Consider the following 22,126-nt stretch of genomic DNA (forward strand, 5'->3'; position numbering starts at 1 on the left):
AAGTAGAGGGGGCAGTGCGGCCGTGGAAACAAGCAACAAAACGGGTCAACAGGGCGTGGCATAGCGGCAGCTCTCAGGTGGTTGCGGCTCTGTCTGAGAAAAAAATCGTGTATCCTTTTATCTCCTCTTGGGTGCTGCACGAGCAAAGAGAGGTCGCTGTCTGTTTCTTTATTTTATTTGCTTTTAGCATGCAAGCAAACAAGGACTTTGGTCTTCACGTGGTGGAAAGAGAGTTGCTCCACGGACGGCACTTTACGCACATAGTAGCAGATGTGAGCGAGCCCACCCAGAGACCGGCCGTGGCGACTGAGACAGCTCGGGACCGCGAGCCCGAGCGGCTCGGGAGCGACATAGCGGCCCAGGGCCGACCACAGCGGATGGCGGCTCTCGGGCAGTACGAAGGTGCGGCGGTTCAAGGGTAGCACATTGGCAACTCGACGCCCGACGGCGGAGCGACAACAACGGCTCGGACGCGGCCAAGGACGAACAAGTATGAAGCAACGGCGGTTTTAACGGCGGCGCCTGAGGCTGGGCTTGAGAGCGAAGACCATTGGCGGCGAGGGCAGCTCAAGAGCAGAGCCCGAGCCCGTTGTCCTAAAATTTGTTCCTGAGTCCTAGATTGTTTCGTCGTTGACTGGACCTCAATCCCTTACTTTGTCTTCTGTTTCCAATTGTTGCAGTACTACGCATGTCCCTCTGACAAGGCTTAGTTTCCTTTTTGATCCAAATCAAAGAAAGGATAAAGCGACTCGGAGTGGTCCAGCCACGGAGGCTCGGACTGCGGCCGTTGATTGTAGTGGCAGAAACAACTATTCAAGGCCGGGTCGACTCGAAAAAACGATCGGCGTGACCGGGTCAGAACTGGTGGTAGGCAACTTGACAACAACCGGCAGAGGTAGAGGTGAGTCTGGAGGCGGCTCGTGGTAATCGTCGAGGTGGCAGGGAAGCGCCCAAGGTGGAGGCAACAACGGCTCTCGGTGGCGACTGAAGTCCACCGCTCAGGCGGAATTGGCGGCGGGTTGTGACCCGAGGTGCGGCTGCTTGAGGAGCCAAGAGGCCGGCTTACAGGTTCGAACTGGCGACGACGAAGCATGGTGATTCAACGAAGTGAGTCACAAGAGAAGACTAAATTCGTGGACCACTTGTGTCTGGGTCGCGGTTATTGGATCCGTATTGACCAAGGTTTAAACTGATAGTTTGCCTCTAATCTGATTTCTTTGGTATTCACGTGCTAATCCCACGTGGTAGCTTTTCCTTCCCTAATCCTTGAATTAATCTTTAGTAGATTCCTTGTAGCGATCACAGTTGACCAAAGAAAACCGATTTGGCTTCAGATGATTTTGTAACAAATCAACTTCGTCTTGATGTGATGTACGTACGGGGCGGGCAACTCAGTGGATCATATCATTATTGTTGTTGGTCTCAGACTCTACGACTCAAAAACAATTGCCGTTGGTCTTACCAGCTCCTAAAAGTTGATCCGGATTTGACGGATCGTCCGATCGCGGTAGGCTCGCACCACACAACCGTAATTTTTCTTTCATCAAATCTCGCATACATCGTTCCGGCTACTTGTCATGGATATGATGCAGATCCTTCAAACTGATTCTTTGTCCGAAAAAATTGCGCACTTCTTGAACCCTAAAAGAGATCCCTCCAAGAACTCAACACCACCATGCGCAAGCCCCACGGTGGGCGCCAACTGTCGTGGAATTGTCACGGCAGATGTCCTTAGTGTCAGGACTTAGTCGTGAGGCCAACGCATCTATGTGGTAGCTTGAGAGGGGTTGAGCGGGATGAGAGATGCGATGTTTTACCCTGGTTCGGCCCCTCACGGTGGAGGTAAAAGCCTACATCCTGCTTCATTGATATTGGTGATGATGATCACGGTTACAAGAGTGCTCTATCTTGAGAGCTATTGTCTAAACCTAACTTGTCCAACTTGTGGAACTTGTGAATCTTGTCCCCTTTTTGGGAGCCCTGCCCCTCCTTATATATGTTGACGGGCGGGTTACATGTGGAGTCCAACTCGGACTTTAAATTAAACTATTCTGACTTCCCTTTCTGGGCTTCTTAACGTCTGCCGGTTTAACATTGGTCTGCCGGTTTAACATTGTTCTCCCGGTTTAACATTGTCTGCCGGTTTAACATTGTTTGCCGGTTTAACATTGGTCTGCCGGTTTAACATTGTTCTGCCAGTTTACCGTCTGTCTTAGCCATTTCTCTTGACCCTCTGTCTTAACTCTCCGCCGGTTTACCATCCGCCGGTTTACCAAGTCCCAGCCGGTTTAACATTCCAGCCGGGTCATACCGCGGGGTATATCCCCGACATGATCCAAGTGAGCAAGAGGGTGAGAAAATCATACTTTCCGGACTACTTGACGGATTTTTTGTGTTGGCAGAGGGTCTGAACCAGAGGAAAGGATAATTACCTATGCATCGTCAGCTTGGCTGCCCTCAGCGTCCTCCTGATAAATATCATTGTCAATGAGGTGCATGAAAAGTGAATCAAGTTCTACATCTGCTTCCGGTTCATCAGGGTCGTCATCAAGTTCTAAACCGATGGGTTCAGTTGCCCTCCTCTTCGCAGTTTTGTTGACAGCTTTCGTTTTAGGTCGAGAAGGCTTCACCGCTTTCTCCTGTGATTTCTTTTTCCAGAACGGATCATCACCCTGTTTAAAAAATGGGGAGAGGGTATTAAAAGTTGCACAATTCAAAAATATCAGGTGTAAAGCGGAAGCAAAACAATTCTTACAGTGGGCGGTTTGTTCTGTGTGTAAAAGGGACTTAACTCGGTCTTGCTACAGACAGCTTTTGATTTATTCAGCATTTTCTTGACAGACTCAGTAACTTCATCATCTGTTAGCTGAATGTCAATATGACGTTGGGAGTCTTTTATGTCACCAGTGTACTCGCACATTAAACCGGAGTGGCGACTTAACGCCAAGATACTGCAGGATATCGAGCAACTAACGAAGTCCACACCTGTTAAACCGTTGGCAATGAAAGCTCTAAGCTTGGCGAGTTGTGGTACATACGAGGCCCGTTCCTTGGCACTTAGTCATTGCGGAAGAGGATGAGTATTGGCAAACCGATGAGCACGGTAGCCCGACAGAGGGTTCTCATCTTCAGGAGAGGTGTCCTTGCAATAGAACCAAGTTTGATTCCACTCCTTTGGGTGACTGTGAAGTTTGGCATGAGGAAAACTAACATCCTTCCTTTTCTGAATGGAGACACCACCGAGTTCAGTATTGGGCCCGTCTACGAATTCAGTGTCACGGTTTAAGTGGATGAAATCCCCAAACAGCTCCACAGTCGGCTCTTCTTGTAGATAGGCTTCAGAAAACACCTGAAAGTTGCAGATATTGGATATAGAGTTGGGTCCAATATCTTGAGGGCGGATTTGAAAGCTGGCAAGTACATATCGGAAAAACTTGGATCCAGGCGGTTTAAATCCATGGCCCATATGATCAGCAAACACTACTACTTCACCCTCTCTAGGGGTAGGAGGATTTTCCAGACCAGGAACTAGCCACCGGATTTCATTTTTCTTCGGCAAGGTACCAATTTTGACACATCCGTTCAGTTGCTCCTCAGTAACCCGGGAAGGGGCCTAGTTACAGGAATAGAATTGTTTGGCCATTGCAAGTGAAAAGCTGGAAAAGAATAATGCCGGTTTATGATTCATTAATGACAATGCATAAGGTACAACAGGTTGAGGAAAAAGGAATTCAAGCATGTAAAATTGATAAACTGGAGGAAGTTATAAACCGCCTACGACAGAGTGTTCATAAGTGGTAAAGCGATGAACGGTTTACAAGGGGACTAATGGCATATGACAGATTATTTTCTACAGAGATAAACCGCCCGTGCAGGTAAAGAAGGTACAGATCTGAAGCAAAAATGGCAAAGTGAAGAAAAACAGGTTCCGTAGAATCACGTTCGTGTTTTGGATCTACTACAAGTCAGGAAAAGAAAAATATTTAGACCTAAAAAAGGTTGGTCCTAGAGCAGTCCATTAAGGTACAGATCGAAGTTTTTATGCATATAAAAGCTTGATCTGATAACCAAGAAAGGGAGCACTAGAGCTATTACACGGAGCGTATCAAGCCTAAGGTCTACTGTCTAGGGACTAACGAAGAACAAGAGAGGAACGCCATGAACCTGTAGGAACCCTAAAATGGATCTAGAGAGGAAGGAGGGAAGGATTTACTGCGGCCGCAGAAGCAGCGGAGGTGCATTGCGGTTCTCTGGTACGAACAACTTGATGCAGTGGTCAATGGTGAGGCAGAGGCGAGGCTTGACGATGGCGGCGGCGCTCGGGTGCAGAGACGTTGCGAGGAAGAAGAAGGGATGAAGAGGCAACGGAAGGAAAATAAGGGGATCCTCCACCTCTATTTATAAGGACAAAGAGATAAGCGAGAGGCGCGGGAATCAAGGAGCCCCAAAAATGGATAAATAATGAGATTGTTGCATCAATTGTTGGATGTTCATTATTAAAAGGAGTATCTTCGGCTTTAAATGAACAGGCGATGTCACGGCGGTTTACTACAAATTCGGAGGTTGACGTGAGGGCGGTTTACACGATCTATGTGAAGGTGCAAGGGGAGGAATTTTTCTAAGTGTTGAAGATTGATGTGAACAAGTTCAAATCAATCAGGGGCCTAATGTTGGGGATATTATTACTGGACATAAACCAGCCAGGAGTGGCGGGGTTAACTATATGATGATTACTATTTGAAGCCCAGGAAGATAAAGGATGATGGCGCTTGATGAAGGCCCAAGGCCCAAAGGCGGGTTAAGGCCTGTAGACATAAACCAACATTATGATGTAACTTGTATTGTAATATAGAGGGAATAGACACCGAGTTGGACACACTGATGATCCGTCCTCGGGAATCTGTAAACCGGCGGGCGTCGACCTATGTATATAAAGGGGCGACCCGGCGGCGGTTTAGGGACAACACACAACAACTCGAGAACCAGGCAAAGCGGATTCGCTCCTTGGTCATCGAAACCCTAGCAATTCCATCACAACTGGAGTAGGCTTTTACCTTCATCATAAGGGGCCGAACTAGTATAAAACTACCGCATACTTCATCCGCTTTAACCCCTTTAAGCTAACCTTTAGCGATGTCTCCATGACTAGGTCCTTTCACAAGGACATCTACCATGACAAAACCACGACAGAGCCCCCGAGGCCCAATGGCGGCACTCCAGAGACTCCGGGGCATGGACTGCCCCACTTATTATTACGTGGGAGTGTCACAGGCGGAGACCTTCACAGGAACTGGGCCTTGCTTCATGGGTAGAACTTCTGAAGTTGCTAGATGTTCCAGGCATTCTGGATGGGATCCTGTCCTGCGTCTCCAGGCGCACAGCGCAAGGCCTGGAGACACGGGCAATCCTAAACAGGCCCTCCCACATGGGTGAGAGCTTATGCAGCCCTTCCCTGGAGAGCACCCGCCTCAGGACGAGATCGCCCACCTCGAGCGTACTAGAGCGGACATTGCAGTAGTGGTACCACCGTAGCGCTTACTGGTACCTTGCTGCACGGAGCGAGGCATGGCGGCGGTGTTCCTCCCCTAGCACGAGGTCCATACCCCGCATGGTGTCCTGACGTGCCTCATCAAACGCCAAGACCCGTGCGGAGTGATGCTTGACCTCATGAGGGAGAACCGCTTCAGCTCCGTAGACGAGGAAGAACGGGGTCTTTCCTATTGGCTTGGTGGTGGTGGTGCGGATGAACCACAACATAGACTGGAGCTCGTCATGCGAGCCCCTGCCACGGGCCTCCAGCTTCTTCTTGAAGGTCCTTGTCTTTTGGCCTCTCAAGACCTCTGCATTGGCGCGCTCAGCTTGGCCGTTGCTCCTAGGGTGTGCCACTGAGGCGTAGCATATCTGCGTCCCAAGGTTAGCATAATATTTTTTGAAGAGATTGCTAGTGAACTGCGAGCCGTTGTCGGCGATGATGAAATTACGGACTCCGAACCGGCTCATGAGGCCCTTGATGAACTTAACTGCGGAGCCGTCTGGGATGGTGCGGACGGCTTCCACCTCTGCACACTTGGTGAACTAGTCGATGGAGATGTAGAGGTAGTGGTAGCCCCCGGGTGCTCGACGGAATGGACCCAGGATGTCCAGCCCCCAGACTGCAAACGGCCACGAGAGTGGGATGGTCTAGAGGCCCTGGGCAGGCTGCTGTATTTGCTTGGCATGCAACTGGCAGGCCTCACAGGATTTCACCAGCTCGGCTACATCATTGAGTGTCGTGGGCCAATAGAATCCGCTGCGGATCGCCTTACCCAGCAAGGAGCGTGATAATGAGTGATGCCCGCAGTCTCCGCCGTGTATGTCAGCTAATAGCTCATGCCCCTGCTCCCTGGAGATGCATCGCAAGGAAACATCATTCGATCGTTTTCGGTATAGCTCACCGTCCTAGATGCAGTAGGCTGTCGCCTGCCGAGCAGAGCCCCTTGTAGGAAGTACGCCTTGAATTCTTCAATCAAGCACACCTCCTGGGGTTCAAGCGCGAGGAGCATGCGAGCTCCTGAGGTAGGGCCGCAAGCGGGAACTCCTGAGGATTGTGGCGGGGGGAGCTCCTCCTGAGGTGTCGTAGGCTCCGCAGCTAGAGGGGCCGCTGAAGGCTTGAAGAGCCGCCCCTTGAAGTCGCGGGGCTTCTGGGCTGATGTCTTGACGCCCTCTTGGCGATATCATCAGCTTCCTGATACGTCTCCTACGTATCTATAATTTCTCATTGTTCCATGCTATATTATATTCTGTTTTGGACATTATTGGCTTTATTATACACTTTTATATTATTTTTTGGACTAACCTATTAACCGGAGGCCTAGCCCAGAATTGCTGTTTTTTGTCTATTTCAGATTTTCGTAGAGAAAGAATATCAAACGGAGTCCAAACGGAATGAAACCTTCGGGAACGTGATTTTCGGAACGAACGTGATCCAGAGGACTTGGACCCTACATCAAGACATCAACCAGGAGGCCACGAGGTAGGGGGGCGCGCCTACCCCCCTGGGCGCGCCCTCCACCCTCGTGGGCCCCCCTATTGCTACACAGATGTACCCCTTCCTCCTATATATACCTACGTACCCCCAAACTACCAGAAATAGAGCCAAAACCCTAATTCCATAGCGGTAACTTTCTGTATCCATGATATCCCATCTTGGGGCCTATTCCGGAGCTCTGCCGGAGCAGGCATCGATCACGGAGGGCTTCTACATCAACACCATAGCCCCTCCGATGATGTGTGAGTAGTTTACCTTAGACCTTCGGGTCCATAGTTACTAGCTAGATGGCTTCTTCTCTCTTTTTGGATCTCAATACAAAGTTCCCCCCTCTCTTGTGGAGATCTATTCGATGTAATCTTCTTTGAATTCTTTTATGTATGATTGGTTATCTTTGCAAGTTTCTTCGAACTATCAGTTTAGTTTGGCGTACTAGATTGATCTTTCTTGCAACAGGAGAAGTGCTTAGCTTTGGGTTCAATCTTGCGGTGTCCTTTCCCAGTGACAGTAGGGGGAGCAAGGCACGTATTGTATTGTTGCAACCGAGGATAACAAGATGGGGTTTATATCATATTGCATGAGTTTATCCCTCTACATCATGTCATCTTGCTTAAAGCGTTACTCTGTTCTCTTGAACTTAATACTCTAGATGCATGCTGGATAGCGTTTGATGTGTGGAGTAATAGTAGTAGATGCAGGCAGGAGTCGTCTACTTGTCGCGGACGTGATGCCTATATACATGATCATAACTAGATATTCTCATAACTATGCTCAATTCTATCAATTTCTCAACAGTAATTTGTTCACCCACCGTAAATACTTATGCTCTTGAGAGAAGCCACTAGTGAAACCTATGGCCCCCGGATCTATTTTCCATCATATTAATCTTCCAATGCTTAGTTATTTTTATAGCCTTTTATTTTACATTGCATCTTTATCATAAAAATACCAAAAATATTATCTTATCATATCTATCAGATCTCACTCTCATAAGTGACCGTGTAGGGATTGACAACCCCTTATCGCGTTGGTTGCGAGGATTTATTTTTTGTGTAGGTGCGAGGGACTCGTGTGTGGCCTCTTACTGGATTGATACCTTGGTTCTCAAAAACTGAGGGAAATACTTATGCTACTTTGCTGCATCACACTTTCCTCTTCAAGGGAAAACCAACACAATGCTCAAGAGGTAGCAAGAAGGATTTCTGGCGCCGTTGCCGGGGAGGGCTACGCAAAAGTCAACACACCAAGTACCCATTACAAACCCTTATCTCTCGCATTACATTATTTTCCATTTGCCTCTAGTTTTCCTCTCCCCCACTTCACCCTTGCCGTTTTATTCGCCCTCTCTCTCTCCATCCTGCCTCTCTTTCTCTATTTGCCTATTTTTGCCCGCCTCTTGTTTGCTAGTGTGTTGGATTGCTTGCTTGTCATGATGGCTCAAGATAATACTAAATTGTGTGACTTCACCAATACCAACAGCAATGATTTCCTTAGCACTCTGATTGCTCCTCTTACCGATACTGAATCTTGTGAAATCAATGTTGCTTTGTTGAATCTTGTCATGAAAGATCAATTCGCCGACCTTCCTAGTGAAGATGCCGCTACCCATCTAAATAGCTTTGTTGATTTGTGTGATATGCAAAAGAAGAAAGATGTGGATAATGATATTGTTAAATTGAGGCTATTTCCTTTTTCGATTAGAGATCGTGCTAAAGCTTGGTTTTTGTCTTTGCCTAAAAATAGTATTGATTCTTGGAATAAGTGCAAAGATGCTTTTATCTCTAAGTATTTTCCTCCCGCTAACATTATCTCTCTTAGAAACGATATTACGAATTTTAAGCAACTTGATCATGAACATGTTGCACAAGCTTGGGAGAGGATGAAATTAATGATATGTAATTGCCCTACGCATGGTTTGAATTTGTGGATGATTATACAAAAATTTAATGCCGGATTGAATTTTGCTTCTAGAAATCTTTTAGATTCGGCCGCGGGAGGCACTTTTATGGAAATCACTTTAGGAGAAGCTACTAAACTCCTAGATAATATTATGGTTAATTATTCTCAATGGCACACTGAAAGATCTACTAATAAAAAAGTGTATGCGATAGAAGAAATTAATGTTTTGATTGGAAAGATGGATGAACTTATGAAATTATTTGCTAATAAAAGTGTTTCTTCTGATCCTAATGATATTCCTTTGTCTACTTTGATTGAGAATAATAATGAATCTATGGATGTGAATTTTGTTGGTAGGAAATTTTTTGGTAACAACGCGTATAGAGGAAACTTTAATCCTAGGTCATAACCTAGTAATCCTCTAATAATTATGGCAATTCCTACAACAATTCTTATGGAAATTTTAATAAGATGCCCTCTGATTTTGAAAGTAATATTAAAGAATTTATTACTTCACAAAAGAATTTCAATGCTTTGATTGAAGAAAAATTGCTTAAGATTGATGAGTTGGCTAGGAACGTTGATAGAATTTCTCTTGATGTTGATTCTTTGAAACTTAGATATATTCCACCTAAGCATGATATCAATGAGTATCTCAAAGCCATGAGAATTTCCATTGATGAGTGCAAAGAAAGAACCGCTAGGATGCATGCTAAGAAAGATTGCTTTATAAAAGCATGTTCTTCTAGTTTCCATGATAATAAAGATGAAGATCTAAAAGTTAATGATGTGTCACCTATTAAATCTTTCTTTTGAAATATGAATCTTGATAATGATGGAACTGAATATGATCTACCTTTACCTAGAAGGTGTTCCAAAAATTCGGAGTGTTTAGATCTTGATGCTAAAATTGTTAAAAGTGGGATTGAAGAAGTCAAAACTTTAAATATTAATGAACCCACTATTTTGGATTTTAAGGAATTTAATTATGATAATTTCTCTTTGATAGATTGTATTTCCTTCTTGCAATCCGTGCTAAATTCTCCTCATGCTTATAGTCAAAATAAAGCTTTTACTAAACATATCGTTGATGCTTTGATGCAATCTTATGAAGAAAAACTTGAGTTGGAAGTTTCTATCCCTAGAAAACTTTATGATGAGTGGGAACCTACTATTAAAATTAAAATTAAAGATCATGGATGCTATGCTTTTTGTGATTTGGGTGCTAGTGTTTCGACGATTCCAAAGACTTTGTGTGATTTTCTAGGTTTCCGTGATTTTGATGATTGCTCTTTAAACTTGCACCTTGCGGATTCCACTATTAAAAAACATATGGGAAGAATTAATGATGTTCTTATTGTTGCAAATAGGAATTATGTGCCTGTAGATTTTATTGTTCTTGACCGAGATTGCAATCCTTCATGTCCTATTATTCTTGGTAGACCTTTCCTTAGAACGATTGGTGCAATTATTGATATGAAGGAAGGGAATATTAGATTCCAATTTCCGTTAAGGAAAGGCATCGAACACTACCCTAGAAACAAAATTAAATTACCTTATGAATCTATCATGAGAGCCACTTATGGATTGCCTACCAAAGATGGCAATACCTAGATCTATCCTTGCTTTTTATGCCTAGCTAGGGGCGTTAAACGATAGCGCTTGTTGGGAGGCAACCAAATTTTATTTTTATTCCTTGCTTTTTCCTTCTGTTTAGTAATAAATAATTTATCTAGCCTGCATTTTGGTAGCTTTTTTGTGTTTAATTAGTGTTTGTGCCAAGTAGAACCGTTGGGAAGACTTGGGGAAAGTCTTTTTAATCTTGCTGTAAAAAACAGAAACTTTAGCAATCACGAGAATTGCTGCCATTTGTATTTGAAAAGTGATATTTAGTTAATTATTTTTGCAGATGATTAATAGATAAATTCCTCACGTCCAGATATTTATTTTAGAATTTTTGGGGTTCCAGATCTTGCGTTAGCTACAGATTACTACAGATTGTTCTGTTCTTGACAGATTCTGTTTTTCGTGTGTTCTTTGCTTATTTTAATGAATCTATGGCTAGTAAAATAGTTTATAAACCATAGAGAAGTTGGAATACAGTAGGTTTAACACCAATATAAATAAAGAATGAGTTCATTACAGTACCTTGAAGTGGTGTTTTGTTTTCTTTCGCTAACGGAGCTCACGAGATTTTCTACTTTAAGTTTTGTGTCGTGAAGTTTTCAAGTTTTGGGTGAAAGATTTGATGGATTATGGAACAAGGAGCGGCAAGAGCCTAAGCTTGGGGATGCCCATGGCACCCCAAGATAATCTAAGGACACCTAAAAGCCAAAGCTTGGGGATGCCCCGGAAGGCATCCCCTCTTTTGTCTACTTCCATCGGTAACTTTACTTGGAGCTATATTTTATTCACCACATGATTTGTGTTTTGCTTGGAGCGTCTTGTATGATTTGAGTCTTTGCTTTTTAGTTTACCACAATCATCCTTGTTGTACACACCTTTTGAGAGAGACACACATGATACAGAAATTATTAGAATATTCTATGTGCTTCACTTATATCCTTTGAGTTATATAGTTTTTGCCGTAGTGCTTCACTTATATCTTTTAGAGCACGTCGGTGGATTTGTTTTATAGAAACTATTATTCTCTCATGCTTCACTTAGATTATTTTGAGAGTCTTAAATAGCATGGTAATTTACTTAAATAATCCTAATATGCTAGGTATTCAAGACTAGTAAAAACTTTCTTATGAGTGTGTTGAATACTAAGAGAAGTTTGATGCTTGATGATTGTTTTGAGACATGGAGGTAGTGATATCAAAGTTGTGCTAGTTGAGTAGTTGTGAATTTGATAAATACTTGTGTTGAAGTTTGCAAGTCCCGTAGAATGCACGTATGGTAAACGTTATGTAACAAATTTGAAACATGTGGTGTTCTTTGATTGTCCTCCTTATGAGTGGCAGTCGGGGACGAGCGATGGTCTTTTCCTACCAATCTATCCCCCTAGGAGCATGCGCGTAGTGCTTGGTCTTTGATGACTTGTAGGTTCTTGCAATAAGTATGTGAGTTCTTTATGACTAATGTTGAGTCCATGGATTATACGCACTCTCACCTTTCCATCATTGCTAGCCTCTTCGGTACCGTGCATTGCCCTTTCTCACATTGAGAGTTGGTGCAAAGTTCGCCGGTGTATCCAAACCCCGTGTTATTATACGCTCTTTCACACATAAACCTCCTTATATCTTCCTCAAAACAGCCAGCATACCTACCTATTATGGCATTCCCGTAGCCATTCTGAGATATATTGCCATGCAACTTTCCACCGTTCCATTTATCATGACACATTCATCATTGTCATATTGCTTTGCATGATCATCTAGTTGACATAGTATTTGTGGCAAAGCCACCATTCATAATCCTTTCATACATGTCACTCTTGGTTCATTGCATATCCCAGTACACCGCCGGAGGCATTCATATAGAGTCATACTTTGTTCTAGTATCGAGTTGTAATCATTGAGTTGTAAATAAATAGAAGTCTAATGATCATCATTTTGTAGAGCATTGTCTCAAGTGAGGGAAAAAAAGAGAAAGGCCATAAAAAAGAGAAGGCCCAAAAAATGAGAGAAAAAGAGAGAAGGGACAATGTTACTATCCTTTTTACCACACTTGTGCTTCAAAGTAGCACAATAATCTTCATGATAGAGAATCTTTTGTCACTTTTATATACTAGTGGGAACTTTTCATTATAGAACTTGGCTTGTATATTCCAACAATGGGCTTCCTCAAATGCCCTAGGTCTTCGTGAGCTAGCAAGTTGTATGCACACCCACTTAGTTTCTTTTGTTGAGCTTTCATATATTTATAGCTCTAGTGCATCTGTTGCATGGCAATCCCTACTCCTTGCATTAACATCAATTGATGGGCATCTCCATAGCTCATTGATTAGCCTCGTTGATGTGAGACTTGCTCCCTTTTTTTGTCTTCTTCAGATAACCCCCATCATTATATTCTATTCCACCCATAGTGCTACATCCATGGCTCATGCTCATGTATTGCGTGAAGGTTGAAAAAGTTTGAGACTACTAAAGTATGAAACAATTGCTTGCCTTGTCATCGGGGTTGTGCATGATGAGAGCATTCTTGTGTGACGAAAATGGAGCATGACTAAACTATATGATTTTGTAGGGATGAACTTTCTTTGGCCATGTTATTTTGAGAGGACATAATTGCTTAGTTAGTATGCTTGAAGTATTATTATTTTTATGTCAATATTGAACTTTTATATTGAAACTTTCGGACCTGAATATTCATACCACAATTAAGAATCATTACATTGAAATTATGCCAAGTAGCATTCCACATCAAAAATTCTGTTTTTATCATTTACCTACTCGAGGACGAGCAGGAATTAAGCTTGGGGATGCTTGATACGTCTCCAACGTATCTATAATTTTTGATTGTTCCATGCTATCTTATATTCTGTTTTGGACATTATTGGGCTTTATTATACACCTTTATATTATTTTTGGGACTAACCTATTAACCGGAGGCCCAGCCCAGAATTGCTGTTTTTTATTGCCTATTTCAGACTTTCGCAGAAAAAGAATATCAAACGGAGTCCAAACGGAATGAAACCTTCGGGAACGTGATTTTCGGAACGAACGTGATCCAGAGGACTTGGACCCTACATCAAGACATCAACCAGGAGGCCACGAGGTAGAGGTGCGCGGCTACCCCCCTAGGCGCGCCCTCCACCATTGTGGGCCCCCTTTTGCTCCACCGACGTACTCCTTCCTCCTATATATACCTACGTACCCCCAAACTAACATAAACGGAGCGAAAACCCTAATTCCACCGCTGTAACTTTCTGTATCCACAAGATCTCATCTTGGGGCCTGTTTCGGAGCTCTGCCGGAGGAGGCATCGATCACGGAGGGCTTCTACATCAACACCATAGCCCCTCCGATGAAGTGTGAGTAGTTTACCTCAGACCTTCGGGTCCATAGTTACTAGCTAGATGGCTTTTTCCCTCCTTTTGGATCTCAATACAAAGTTCTCACCTCTCTTGTGGAGATCTATTCGATGTAATCTTCTTTTGCGGTGTGTTTGTTGAGATCGATGAATTGTGGGTTTATGATCAAGTTTATCTATGAACAATATTTGAATCTTCTCTGAATATTTATGATCGGCTATCTTTGCAAGTCTCTTCGAATTATCAGTTTGGTTTGGCCTACTAGATTGATCTTTCTTGCAATGGGAGAAGTGCTTAGCTTTGGGTTCAATCTTGTGGTGTCCTTTCCTAGTCACAGTAGGGGCAGCAAGGCACATATTGTATTGTTGCCATCGAGGATAACAAGATTGGGTTTATGTCATATTGCATGATTTTATCCCTCTACATTATGTCATCTTGCTTAAAGCGTAACTCTGTTCTCTTGAACTTAATACTCTAGATGCATGCTGGATAGGGGTCGATGTGTGGAGTAATAGTAGTAGATGCAGGCAGGAGTCGGTCTACTTGTCTCGGACGTGATGCCTATATACATGATCATACCTAGATATTCTCATAACTATGCTCAATTCTGTCAATTGCTCAACAGTAATTTGTTCACCTACCGTAAATAATTATGCTCTTGAGAGAAGCCACTAGTGAAACCTATGGCCCCCGGGTCTATTTTCCATCATATTAATCTTCCAAGGTTTAGTTATTTTTATTGCCTTTTATTTTACTTTGCATCTTTAGCATAAAGAATACCAAAAATATTATCTTATCATATCTATCATATCTCACTCTCGTAAGTGACCGTGTAGGGAGTGACAACCCCTTATCGCGTTGGTTGCGAGGATTTATTTGTTTCTGTAGGTGCGAGGGACTCATGCGTGGCCTCCTACTGGATTGATACCTTGGTTCTCAAAAACTGAGGGAAATACTTACGCTACTTCGCTGCATCACCTGTTGCTCTTCAAGGGTAAACCAACGCAGTGCTCAAGAGGTAGCACTTCATTATTCGTGCCGCAGGGCACATGCTGCAGTTCTAGGCCCAAGAATATCTTCTCCATTTTGCGTACCTCCACGAGATATGCCTACATGTGCTCGTCCTTTGGCTCGTACACCTTGTTGGAGAAGTTGACGAGGAGCTGAAACTCGCCAATGATGGTGAGGCACTTCACTCCCAAGGCCGCCGCAGCCTTGAGGCCGGCGATCAAACCTTCATACTCCGCGATGTTGTTGGAGACCTTCTCACCCCGCTGGAAGCAGAGCTCAACGACGTAGTACAGCTTGTCCTGGGTTGGCGAGATGAGTACAGCTCCAGCCCCCATGCCCTGGTGCGCGAAGGCGCCGTCGAAGTACATGACCCAGCCGTCTGGTCCTTCGCACAAAGGCGGGAGAGACCGATCCTCGCATTCTTTGGGCCCTGGAGCGTCAGCCATTCCAACATGAAGTCGTCGAGCGCAGCTCCCTTGATGACCCTAGTGGTGCTGAACTCCAGCTGGAAGGCCTGCAGCTCGATGCAATCAGTGACCCTCCCCACTGCGTTGGGGCTTCAGAGTACCCTCTCCAGCAGGTAAGCTGAGACGACCTTGATGGGCTGGCCTTGAAAGTAGTTGTGTAAATTGCGCGAGGCCATGAGGAGCGCGAGCAGAAGCTTCTGCAGCATGTGGTAGCAGGACCGCGCATCTCGCAACACTATGCTGACGAAGTACACCGGTTGCTCGATGAGGGCGAAAGTGTTGGGGGAGTCTATGATTTCCTGAGGTTGGGGCACTTCCTGAGGCTGGGGGACCTGAGGAGTTCGGCCGCCTATCGGGGCTACCGCGGCCTCAGGTGCACCATCTTGTGGTGCCCGGTTTGTCTGTTGGCTCTGTTGTGGCTTCAGGGGCACCGTCTTCGTGCTGCACCATCCTGACTGGATGCGCGGCGTCGGGTGGCAGGCTCTTGGCCTGGCGCTCCTCCCAGATGGCCACCAGCGCTGCGCTAGCGGAATGAGGTGTGTCCGCCAGGTAAAGCACTAGGGGCTCGAGGGGACGAGGCGCCACCATCACTGGTGGCTGGTTAGGTATCTCTTGAGGTATTTAAACTCCATGTCAACCTCGGTAGTCCACTCGAACGGGCCCTTCTTCTTCATCAGCTTGAAGAACGGGAGGGCGCGCTCTCCCAGATTGGAGATGAAGTGCCCCAGAGAGGTTACGCAGCCCGCAAGTTTTTGAATTTCCTTGAGAGTCTGCGGCAGGATCATGTCTTCTATTGCTTTGACCTCCTCTGGGTTCGCCTCGATCCCCTTGTGGGATACGAGGAAACCCAGCAGCTTGCCGAAGGGGACACCGAACATGCATTTCTCCGGGTTGTGCTGCAGATCCACCTTGCGCGGGCTGGCAAAAGTCTCCTCCAGATCCTGAATGAGGGTCCTAGCCTCCCGAGATTTTATCACAATGTTGTCGATGTAGGACTCAACATTCCTCCTGAGCTGTTGGCCTAGAGCGGTGTGCATCAGCCGCTGGAAGTTCGCCCAAGCGTTACGCAGCTCGAAGGGCATGTAGGTATAGCAGTACACCCCGCACGGGGTTAAGAATGTCGTCTTCTCTACATCCCCCACCTCCATCTTAATCGGGTGGTAACCCGAGAAGGCATCTAGGAAACATAATAGGTCGCACTCGGTGGTGGAGTCGACGATCTGATCGATGCGCGGAAGCAAGAACAGGTCTTGATGGCAGGCCTTGTTGAGGTTGGTGAAGTCGACGCACATGTGTTCTTTCCTGCCCTTCTTGGGCACAACAACGGGGTTTGCCAGCCACTTAGGGTACCAGACTTCGCGGATGACCCCCGCCACCTGTAGCTTGCGGGTTACCTAGACGATGAAGGACTGCTTCTCTGGGGACTGTCGCCGCGCCTTATGCTTCATTGGGCGCACATTGGGGCACACCCTTAAGTGGTGCTCGATTACTCCCGTCGGGACCCCCACCAGCTGCTTGGGCTCCCAGGCAAATACCTCCTTGTTCACGCGCATGAATTTCACCAGTGCCTCTTCTTGGTCCGGGTCGAGGTTGGCGCCCATGGTGAAGGTGGCTCCTGAGGCCCCATCCTCATCGACCGACACCTGCTTTGTCCTAGCCCGATCTTGGGATAACAATTACTTCTTCTTCGCTGGCGCAGCCCCTTCGGTCTCAGTTGCTGCTTCGCACGCAGGGCACGCCGCCACCCTAAAGGCGAGCTTGATGGCTCACGGTGTCCTGGACTAGGGGGTACTCAACACATCATCTCCCGATCTGATAGATTGGGCTGAGGACCCCCGTGGCCGTATACTCATGGGCCAGTTCGGACAGCTGCCGCATACATGGAAGATTCTACAAGACTTGGCGATCAAGAAAAGGACTTCTCCCCACCGGCGTATTCGGCTAGGACTCTTGTTAACCTAGGCCTCTGGTGCATTATATAAACCAGGGCTAGGCTAGTCGATAGAATAATCAACTCCATATACAACAATCATACCATAGGCTAGCTTCTAGGGTTTAGCCTCCTTGATCTCGTGGTAGATCTACTCTTGTACTACCCATATCATCAATATTAATCAAGAAGGACGTAGGGTTTTACCTCCATCAAGAGGGCCCGAACCTGGGTAAAACATTGTGTTCCCAGCCTCCTGTTACCATCCGGCCTAGACGCACAGTTCGGGACCCCCTACCCGAGATCCACCAGTTTTGACACCGACATTGGTGCTTTCATTGAGAGTTCCGCTGTGTGATCGACAAAAGGATCGATGGCTCGCCTGCAGATCAACTGCGACTTCGGCATCTTCGTCACCAGCTCGACTAGTCACCTTGGTTCGACCAAGAATTGTGCCCCATGTTCCGATCACCATGTCCGGATGAGGGCCTTCATCAAACATCAACTCCGATCTCTATCAAGAACACGGAGGAATCATCTATGGAGCTCGGGGGCTCAATGTCAACATTGCCCTCAAGCGATTGTGCTGTTTTTTTGGACAGCAAACTCATATCTGCCACCACCACCTCCTCGAGTATCACTTTGACGATCACTTTGGTGGAATTCTGCGGAATTGAGTCTGCAACAACCCTGGAAAATTTCGTCGAGTTCCGATGGAGGAATCTCTGGCAATCCATGATATACCGGAGCCCTGTCAAATCTGGACGGGAATTTGGATGAGTTTAGGGCGTGGTGTCCAGCTTCTAGCTCGGACGTCCTTTGGAAGATCCAACCCTTGATCGGCTGCGGAATTCCTATATCTACCACCTCCCAAAATTTCGGCTCGATCCGACCGTCCAAACTCCGGGAACCTTCCGATTAGTGCATCACTTTCCGGATCTGTTTTCTACGCGAAAACGAATCCGACCCGAGTTCATCTTTTTTATGTACAGATTTCAGACATCCCTTTTGAAGGATGTTTTGTATGGGGTATTGTGTTTTGTTCCCGAACACATCCCACTAACTATAAGATCTTTTGAACATGATCTTCAACATCATGCTGGTGTCAAACCAGTCCGGCAATATTGCTCCACGGCTACCGACCTGCGCTAGACACGGCGTCACTTTGTTGAGCCGAGCTCAACTTCTTCGGATCATCATCTCAGCAAGCCGAACAAGATCCCGGCATCGCGAAGGATAAATCATCACCAACATCGCCGCCCCACGGATTACATAGAGCGGGCATACCGGCATCGCCGCATGGTCGCTTCATCAAGCCGGCATCGACCACTTCACGACCTACATCGACAGGGCCGCACTATTGCTTCTTCAAGCTGGTGTCCATCACGCCAACCTACTTCGACTCATCGGCTGACATCGAGGGTTCGACATATCGGCTGGACCGGGGGCTTCGCCATCTCTTCATCAACCTACTCCGGACACTTCGGCGTCACTAGCCGACCAGCTCCGTCACGTTAGCTGGGCCAAGGGCTTTGCCTCGGCGAGTCAACCTTTACCAGCATTGCCATGTCGTCGTTTTATCTCCCATCAAACAATGGGTGTGCGGAGCGGGTCCCAGTTTTAGGAATCACCTTCCTTTGGATTGCTACAACAAATAAACCAGGTGCTATTAATCCCAGTATTTTTTGCTTGTTTGGGTTCATTTTTCCCAAGGAATTATTACTCTGGTTTGTCCGTCATATGTACACAGGTCTATCAAATGGTGGCCGCATTAACGATAGTCGCATGGTGGTTCGGTCAATTTCCGTACATAGTCCGGCGAACGCCGCACTCGGAGCTCGGACCGACCTGCGAATTCAGGCTTTGCCACGCCTTTACTGCATCACGCCGACGCCCTGCATCGACATTGACTTCGGCGCCAGGCCATATTTCTTTTATTACTCACTTTGCATAAATTATTTATTATGCAACGATTTTTTTTAATTATCATTATTACTATTATCTCCGGTTTGCACTATTTTTTGTGCACAGGAAAATAATCCGGGGACTTCGGCGTCACTCTGCCGGTCTGCATTGATCGTACCATGTCACCACTTCGGCATGTCAAGCTCTCCGCTCCGCCACCTCGGGACCGGCTTGAGGGATGGAACCTTGCCCCGCATCAAGCTCGGACCGCGTCATCAATACCGAACACATTAACCAGCTAAGTCGCTTTCATGCTCAAAGCATTAATTTCTAACTTGCGTTCGGTTCGACCAAGCATTATACTTTTTTGGAAAAAAGTTGCTTCTAAAAAATTTCCTTGTCCAAACTTTGTTTGTGACGCATAAATTCAAATACCCCGTTTACTTGGGGGCTTCCTTTATGAAGCTTTTCCTGTTGCATATGATTATACTTGTACGGCTTCGTTCCTTGTTCGTGTATTACGCCACAATATGCACCATATTGAATTAAGCGATTTGCAAGCTGGGTTGCCTCGCTCCTGTGTTTACCCCTACGTTCCCGATTGTTCAGCTAGGGAGTAAAGGGAGCACCTCTGCGATTGTCATGATCGGGTCACCCGTGCCGGACCTCAGACTGGGTGAAGCCGAAAGCTAGCACTCTTATAGTTATTCAATGATGGTCGGCACACAAGGGAACTCATGAGTACAAAAAATCTATTGCACAAGTCTCATAATAACAATGAGCACCGAAGAAAGGTATTGGTGGGGGTACTATTTTCTTCGAAGATGCTTCTTACTCTTCGCAGTAATATAGCATAAGTTCCCTGAGCGCACTTTGTCTGTTACAGCCTTATGGCCTGATTGCCTGGTTATTGGAAACACCGTCGATATTCTCGACCGATGGAGTACATAACACTTTTCGGTCCTTAACCGAAGAGGGAGAAGCCAACGGTCGGTTAAGACGCGTTTAAAGTTTGGTTGAACATAGATATGATATAAGTACTTCGGTACATGCAATCATTCTTCTACCCAAGTCACTTGGGGGCTCTTAAGTTTATTGGAGTCGTTTTATAATAAGTGTTCTTCTTCTCAGTCGTTGCAAAGTTCTATTATTATTATTTATCACTCCTTTTTTCGACGCGAGTGTGCGGTCACTAGCCGGGGAGCCTAATTTCTCTCTCAAAGCCGCTAGAGTTTAGTTTGGTAAACTGGCCTAATGAGAAGTACTCCGCCCTCAGGATAGGAGGTTGAAGCCATAGGCTGACCCGCTCGAAGTCTTCAGATAGGATGTGTCATGTTAAAGGACGAAAGAAGCACTTCTTTTTTCTAAGACCAATTTTCGGATTAGCACCGAACACTTGATCTTGTTTGGACGTCATGTTTTTACTGACGTTTCTTGGTTTTCCAAGCTTTTTGGCACTTTTAAACTATTTTTGCTTTTCCAGCATTAGTCTCGCAGTGCAATGCCGGACACCTTTAGGGATTCGGCAAAAACATTCTCAGATATTGCTATATATGCATCGGTTTCGAATTGTGTCTTCGGTCAATAGTTGGGTTGCCCGGCTCCTGCACTTGCTTCTTACATTTCGTTTTGTTCGGCTAGGCGTGCAAAGGGAGAACCACTGCGGTTGTGCTTCCAGCTCACATGGTTAAGCACCTTAGTGGAGAAAGCCGAAAACTGACTGTCACAATAAGCGTAAACTGGTCAGCGATCCGATGACTACGTTAAATGATGGGCCGTTCATAACATTGGACAAAGTGTTTACGGCTTGACCCGGACTGTCGCCGAACACTACCGAGGGCTATTAACTGGCCTCCCAAACTAAATCCTCGATATTTTGCTCTTACATTAGAGGTGAGGTTTAATGATCATTCTTAGCATGACAACCCAAAGAAAGGAACCGATAGCGGGACTATTTCTTTGGAAGACATTTCTTCTGTTAAATAGTAATATAACTCTCTGCGTAGCTTTGTTTATAAAACCGTATGGCCAGATTGCCTTGTTTTTTGTAAATCTTTGCCCTCATAAAGGTTTTATAAAGTAGGACAAACACTCCTCCGCTACTGGCCGAGGAGGTGGAAGCCGATGGTCGGTCAACAAAGTTTTGTACAATGCGGATCCGAGCATTAATGACGTAAAGTACTTGGATACATAGAGTCATTACACATAATTTGTGATTTTACTATGGATATTGATCCTTAATTCGGCCACCCGTGCCCGCATTAAGGCTCGGGGGCTACTGGGCTTCGGGCTCATTATTTACAAATATTAAAGGGGCACATCGATCCCCTGATCTGGTGTTGCCACCCGACCAGTGTCTCGGGGGCTACTACATTGCCTGTTCAATGCAGAAAATTTCAAGTGCAATACAGTTTCCAAGGAGATTTTGATCCTCAGGTTGGTCGGCCGCACCCAACTCGAGTCTCGAGGACTGAGCACGCCGCTTTTTCTGTCCTGAAGTATTCTGCCGAGCTAGGACTTGTTCATCAGACCGATTTTGCAAATCAACCTGAGTCTCAGCGGCTATTTGGATCAGCGGTCTTATGTCATCCTTCATGTGCATCTCGGGTTTTAGATCGATACACACCTTGAGGGCTACTAGCCATATATCTCGGCAGAGAATAAATTGCAATAATAAAAAATATTGACAAAAAATCGGCCCACAGTCGGGGTGGTGCACCACCTCGGAAGCAGTCCGGCATAAAGCTCGGGTGCTAGTGGCTGGCTCCATAGAGGGCATTTCCGGCATTAAGCTCGGCTAAACTCCTTCAACTTTTTTGAACCAAGGTGATATGACACCTCAGATATAGTCCGGCATTGGAGCTGGGACACTGTCCGGCGTTGGAGCTTGGACATGGTCCGGCGTTGGA

Source organism: Triticum dicoccoides, chromosome 6A (genome assembly GCF_002162155.2).
Source record: "Triticum dicoccoides isolate Atlit2015 ecotype Zavitan chromosome 6A, WEW_v2.0, whole genome shotgun sequence".
NCBI classification, from domain to species: Eukaryota; Viridiplantae; Streptophyta; class Magnoliopsida; order Poales; family Poaceae; genus Triticum; species Triticum dicoccoides.